Here is a 6,825-nt window from a genome sequence, read left to right on the forward strand (position 1 = left end):
ACATTTTTCTGAATGGATTTAATCTTCACCGATTCAAATCCTATATAAATCGCTACTTACGCACAGGCACCGCTCTTAGAGCGCCTTAAGGATTTTCCTGTGGTTTTGTGTTTTTTCTTTGAAAAAAAAAATATTGGTCACTCTTTACGAATTAACCAGAACAAACGAACAAACTTACTTAATCGACAATTCAATAGATACATATATAAACAAGAGTCCATGCTTTACTTTATGTCACTGCATGTTAAACTCAATTAAACTCGTGTGTGAAATTGCAAAGACTTACTGCAACATATTATGAAAGAAGTTAATATAAACCAAGACTTTTCAAATATATAGCCTGTGGTACTTCATGCTGTTACTCATAACATGTAAACAAATTCAACTCAACATACAGAGAAGGAAATGATGGAATGGCATGAATGAGAATGTATACCACATACAAGCAACATCTGATGCTTCTGTGGTTTCTATCATGTTTATTCAACTGTATGTATTACTTTTGTTATTTCTTTTTCTGATTTGAATCTGAACAAACATTAATAATTTTTTTTTCACCGTAGTGTGCGCTGGTCAGACCCTATCCCCCGAAGCCCCGATACATTCGGGAGGGCGCGCCAGCATTATCAACCAATGACCACTTACCACACAGTGGGGTAAGTGATCATTGGTTCCGAGAATCATGTGCCCTGAGCAAGCGCAGTGAGCCAGGAATGACTGCCTTTTGCATCTGTGCGGCTAAGATTTCAGCCTTAGTGCGGCAAGCCGGTATGATTTTGAGATTCGAGAGTAGAGAGGACATCATTCCACCAAGGACTCCAATAATCAGAACAACCATTTTGACAGAGTGATCTGGATAGAGTCTGCAGAGTTCGAAGAGAAAATCTCGATATTTTATCCGTTTTTCCTCCTCTTTTCTACCAGAAGTTTTTCGTCTCGCCAGGAGCTGAAAAACTCCACGACAAATATCGTTTTGCTCTGGTGGTCGAGAAGGACCACATCAGGCTTATTAGACTGTATGAGGGTGGGGAACGAATAGTTCCAATGAATTCGGCACTTCTCGTTCCCCACAACGGATTCAATATCCCCCGGAGCGTAGGGCAACACCGGTGTCTCGACAATATCGTAAGAGTGCCGTAGATGGTAATATAGCACTCTTAAGGCCGCGTTATGTCGATGGATATAGGCCGAGACCGCATATGCTGGACATGCTGATAGCAAGTGCATTAGGGTCTCGGGCGTCTTGCAGCAGGCCCTGCACCTTGTGTCAGGAACCTCTATACCCATCACGCAACTGCGGTAGACTGAGGTGTTCAAGATACCATCCTGACAAGCCATGATGAACTCCTCAGTTTCCGACTTCAGCCCACTCGACCTGAGAAAAGCGAAGGTCAGGCGCTTTGATAAGCCAAGGTCTCCAATGTTATTGAAGAAGACACCTTCTTATAATTCCGCAGGATTAAGGTGATCTCTGCGGCTTTTATCTGAGCTTTTTGCTGAACAGGTTCCAACTCGGTGACAGAGTTGTGGTCACCTCGTTCAGAGTCGAAAACTATACCGAGTTCATCAGCTGCTCGGGCAGCCGCCCTAAGGAGAAATGCTCCAATTCCTGCTCTCTCATGGTCACATACCATGCAGAGAAGAGGATCCGAACTGCTGACCACTTTATAGGCTGTATCCAGTACCATTCTGAGATGTAGACACTCCAAACTCAAAAGTCCACGGCCTCCCTGTTGTCGGGGAAAGTATAACCGTGGAACGGACGATTCGGGATGCAAACTCCTATAGAGTTTCAGGTTTTCACGTAGAGTTGATACAGCTCCTCCCGAGTCCACTTCACCACTCCAAACGAGTAGATTTTAGATTGGAACGGCAAGCATATTTGTTGCAGCAACTTTGTTCCTTCCCGACAGTTCTGGTGACTAGATCTGTCGAAGTTTGTGCTGATACTTGCCGCGGAGAGAGTTTTTCACTGCTGTTACCTCTTGTGAGTGGCGTTGTTCCACCCCGAGGTAAGTATACGTCTCTCCGGCATCCAGATGGTGAAGGATGCTTCCATCTACGAGCTGCACATACTCTCCGTAGTCCCCGCATTGTCCTCTTTTGAGATGGACTATTGCACATTTGTCTATCTCGAATTCCATACCGATAGCATGCATGTACTGTTCCACCACCCTCAAGGACTGATGGAGGTCCTTCTCTCCAGAGGCATAAAGTTTAAGATCATCCATATAAAACAGATGGGTGACCGTGTGCCTCCGGTTTCCGGGGGTGCCACAGTTATACCCTCGAGTATTTCTGAGCGCAACGGATAGTGGCAATAGTGAGATGCAGAAGAGAAGGGGACTGAGGGAATCACCCTGAAATACACCCCATCTGAAAGTGACCCACCCTGTTTGGACTCTTGCTTGACCAGATGTTATGGTGAAGCGAGTTCGCCAAAGTGGTATCAGTTGTTCAATGCATCTTACTATGTTATCGGGTACCGCAAGGCATCTGAGCAAATGCAAGATGAGCTCATGCGAAATTGTATCAAATGCCTTACGATAATCCATCAAGTCCATAGAGAGGTTATGCTTATATTGTAGCGAGTCCTGCGTTACATATCTATCGATGAGCAGGTTCTCTTTACAGCCAGCGACTCCTCTCTTCGACCCTCTTTGCTCATATATCCGTTCGAACACTCGGTCAACTGCGGTGAGTATTCGTGTGTATAAGATGCTTGTGAACAACTTATAACACGAATTCAAGCATGTTATCGGTCTGTAATTCTTAAGAATCGACAAATCTCCGCTTTTGGGGATGAGAACGGTCCGCCCCTCGACAAACCAATCCGGAATCGGCTGCTCTCCGTCCAGCCATGAGTTGAAAACTCTGGCCAGATGGCGGTGGGTACTTGCTAGTTTTTTTTCACCAATAAGTGTTCAGCCCATCTGGGCCTGGAGCAGCAGAGTTCTTGGAACCAACAAGGGCCCTTCGAACGTCATCCAGGGTTATCGGGTTGCGCAGTTCATTGGGCTCAGGCTGTCGAAGCTCTCTGTTGAAAGCTTCGAACTGCGCTAGGGCTGGAGTGTCTAAGTTGAGTGGCTGCGGGTGTTCATAGATATCCTTTCAGAAGGATTCCACCTGATCAGCAGTCGGCGGATTATCCACAACACGTGGAGGCTCTTGGAATAAGCGAGAAGGTTTCTCGCGGAACCTAAGATTTTCCGCGATACTTCTCGCTCGCCTCACTAGTGACTTCTTCACTAGTGAGGAGTCACTAGCATTCGTATCCTATCAAGGCAGTGCTGTTTGTTGGTCAGCAGCACGCCTTGGCTTAAAGTGTGATGGATACGTCGTAGATTGGCGGCTATTCGCAGCACTGCGGGCGTGAAAGACCTGTTGGGCGGCCTGTAATCCATCACATATTGGATACGAGACGCGTGTTGTCTCGCCGACGTGATCTTAGCCTTCATCTTGTGTATACGCCGTTCAATCTTCCGAGCCGTAAGGCCGGGATTTCGTCCTTCCGATTCGGAAAGCGATTAAACGACGTTATACACGGCGGTGTTGATTTGCCAGATGTCAGCCTCTTCTGTTAGAACACTATGAACCTCCATATCCGAACAAGCCAGTTCTTGTGGCTTCAGGGGCCTAATCCTGTGGAGCACCCTGCGTGTTCTGATTGACTCCATTGGTGACATGATGCGAGTCTCCTCTCCAGCCGTACCAACGGCTGGAGGCAAATCATCGTTATGGGCCCCACCACCTTGCCTCTGACCCCTCCGAGCGGGTCGATTGTGGGGGCCTCTTCTTTGATTATTGGGAACCAAGTGTTGGGTCCATCGGGTGGTTAGCCCTGTGGACCCACGGCCGGCACCGGAGGGAGAATAGAGTTCTCCTTCCCGGGTGCGCCTGGGCTGCCGGTCCGGTTTTGCATCAGTTGCTCGGGTAAGTGGTGTCGCAACTCACCAAAGACCAAGGGTGTTAGTGGCCATCCCTGCTCATTATTATTATGATTATTATTATTATCATACTTGACCTATGAAAGGAACCTCCACAGGATTATAGCAGTCACTCGTGGAGTTACTTTCAGACTCAATATACGACGGAAAATTCTTCAATTATCAGGCTGTGGTAACTAATAACCTAATTAGTTGATAGTCGCTTCATTTATGAATCAATTGTACTATATCAATACCTCTTACCGAATATCATTCCACAATAATTGAATAATTAACCTCAATAATAATAATAATAATAATTATTTCACTTGTTGAATAGTATGAAATCATTACAATAAACATTTACATACAGTAACAAGGAAGACGTCCATGTATAACTAAAAACAAATATATATAGAAATATGAAACAACAAAACATAACAGATACTGAACTCTACATATAAAAGTAATTAACAATTTTTTTTATCGAGAATAACTATTAAAACTCGTCAACGGTGTAGCAGTTTCTTTCAATGAGATATTTTTTCAATTGTCTCTTGGATATGCAGATGTTCATCTAGAACATCTAGCTTGTTATATAATTTGGGCCCAAAGTATAGGTGACTCTTCTGATAGAGGAAAGTTCGGTGAGGATTCGCTATCAACAACCCCCTAGCTCTAGTTGCGTATGGGTGGTCTTGCTAGTTTGCGCAAAATTTTTCTTCATTGTTATAAACGAAGAGACACATCTCGTATATATACAGACCAGCAACTGTGAGTATTTCCAGCTCTCTGAATGAGCTTCTACATTAGTGTCGCCATCCCAAACTATCAATTATTCTGATCGCGCGCTTTTGTAAAATAAATACTCGTTCAGCAGAGGAGCTCATACCCCAATTCAAGATCCCGTAGCGCAAATGACATAATACAGATTTAAGAGAACCTCTCTTCCACAATGATTCGACATAAATCTCAGTGCATAACAGTTCTTTTGTAGTTTTTCACATAGTGAATCTATATGAGGACCCCAATTGAGCTCATGATCTAGAGTTAGCCCTAGCATTTTTGTTTCTGGTTTGGATGTCACCTCTAGTTGGCTATCTCCATATATTTTAAGAGTTTCTGTGGTGTTCTGCAATGAGAATTTGACTAATGCTGTTTTGCTGATATTTAGTACTAAATGATTTTTATCAGCCCATTCCATTATTTTCTCATATATGGATTCTGTTGTTTCTGCAAGTGCTAATGTATTACAATCAGTGAGCAGAACATTTGTATCGTCTGCATATGCAACTATATGTACCTTTGAAATATTATTTACGTATTGTATCAAGTCGTTGGCATAAATCAGAAAAAGCAGTGGTCCGAGTATCGACCTCTGTGGAACTTCTTGCTTGCAGGCCAAGGACTGACTGTGAACACCTTGGATTATCACTGTTTGTGACCTGTTCTCTAGATAGGATCTCATCCAATCTTGGGCAACTCCACGAACCCCATAGCGCTGCATTTTCTGGATTAGTACATAGTGATCCACACAGTCGAATGCTCTAGAAAAATCGATGAACAAACCACAAATTTCTAGTTTGTTATCCAAGGCTGTTACTACGTGTTCTATGAAATCATATCAATTCCAATACGCAGGCTATAATATTTTCACATATTCATAAAGGGCCTACAGTGGTTGTCTACTCATGACTCGTGACTATGTGACTAATGTTGGCCTAGTCTTTCTCGCACATTTAAGTTGAGGTGGGTCTTGAACATGAACAAACGTAATCACCATCTCTTTTCTTCCGTATATTGGAAGATTATAAATTGAATTAAAATCAAAATAACCAAGTTCTTCTAGGAATTTTTATTTCAGTCCATAGCAGTCCAAGCATAGAACATACCTAAAAGCAATGAATGTTCGTTTCATAGTGTTCCATTCTTACATTTGGGTATATTAATTCACTTTTTATACAATGCAAGTTTTGAGAAATAATAATAATACTGAGTAGATGAATTAGAAATTCATCGTAAGATTTATTTTATATTAATTGGGTTGGTTAGGATAATGGGAAAGAGTAAATAATACGTAATAGAGGAGTGTGTATCAATTGAAAATATAATTCAGTTTATTGTTTTCGAGAATGAAACTTTTAATGTTTTGTTTGTAACTTGCCATTTTTGTTATATGCTCAACTTTCAGAGGTAACATATTGTATAGTTTGGATCCGAAATAAAATATAAATCTTTGGGTATGACTCTTTCTGAATTTGGATAGAAAATTGCCCTCTCTCATTGCATGTTGATTTTGTTGGGCCCAGTACCGACAATTCTGCTTATTAAACATGCCATTATTTGTAAACCGTGATTCGTCGGAAAATAGAATGAAGTTGATAAAATTTGGGTTAACTCTATGATTTTGAAGCAACCAATCACAAAATACTACTCTTCTATTGCCGTCGTCAGCATACAAATGTTGATGTAACTGATATTTAAATGCTCGATATCCGTGCTTTTTCAGTATTTTTCTTGCTGATTCGTGACTTATCTGCATTTCTCTATTAATTTCTCTTAAAGAAACCGTTTTGTCAACTTCTACCATAGCAAGAACGTTAATCTCAGTCTCCTCATTTATGACAAACCTCTGTTCTGCGTCTCGATTTCCCTCTTGCCTAAAACGACTCTCAACATAGGGAAAATACTGATGAGATGGGTGTTGCCGATTGGGATATCTCTGAGCATACAACTCAGCAGCTTTCCTTGAATTTCTGTGGCATTCTCCAAACAATAACAACATATCCACTTTTTCACTTTGAGTATACATTATTTCGACGAAAAATTAAACTAAAATTAACGAAAATCAAGAGAAACTTCTACTTTCTGCTCATAAAGCTTATGTCACTGTCATAAC

This window comes from Leptinotarsa decemlineata, unplaced genomic scaffold, assembly GCF_025532065.1.
Source record: "Leptinotarsa decemlineata unplaced genomic scaffold, Ldec_3_MD MMD2_tig00000251_RagTag_RagTag, whole genome shotgun sequence".
NCBI lineage: Eukaryota > Metazoa > Arthropoda > Insecta > Coleoptera > Chrysomelidae > Leptinotarsa > Leptinotarsa decemlineata.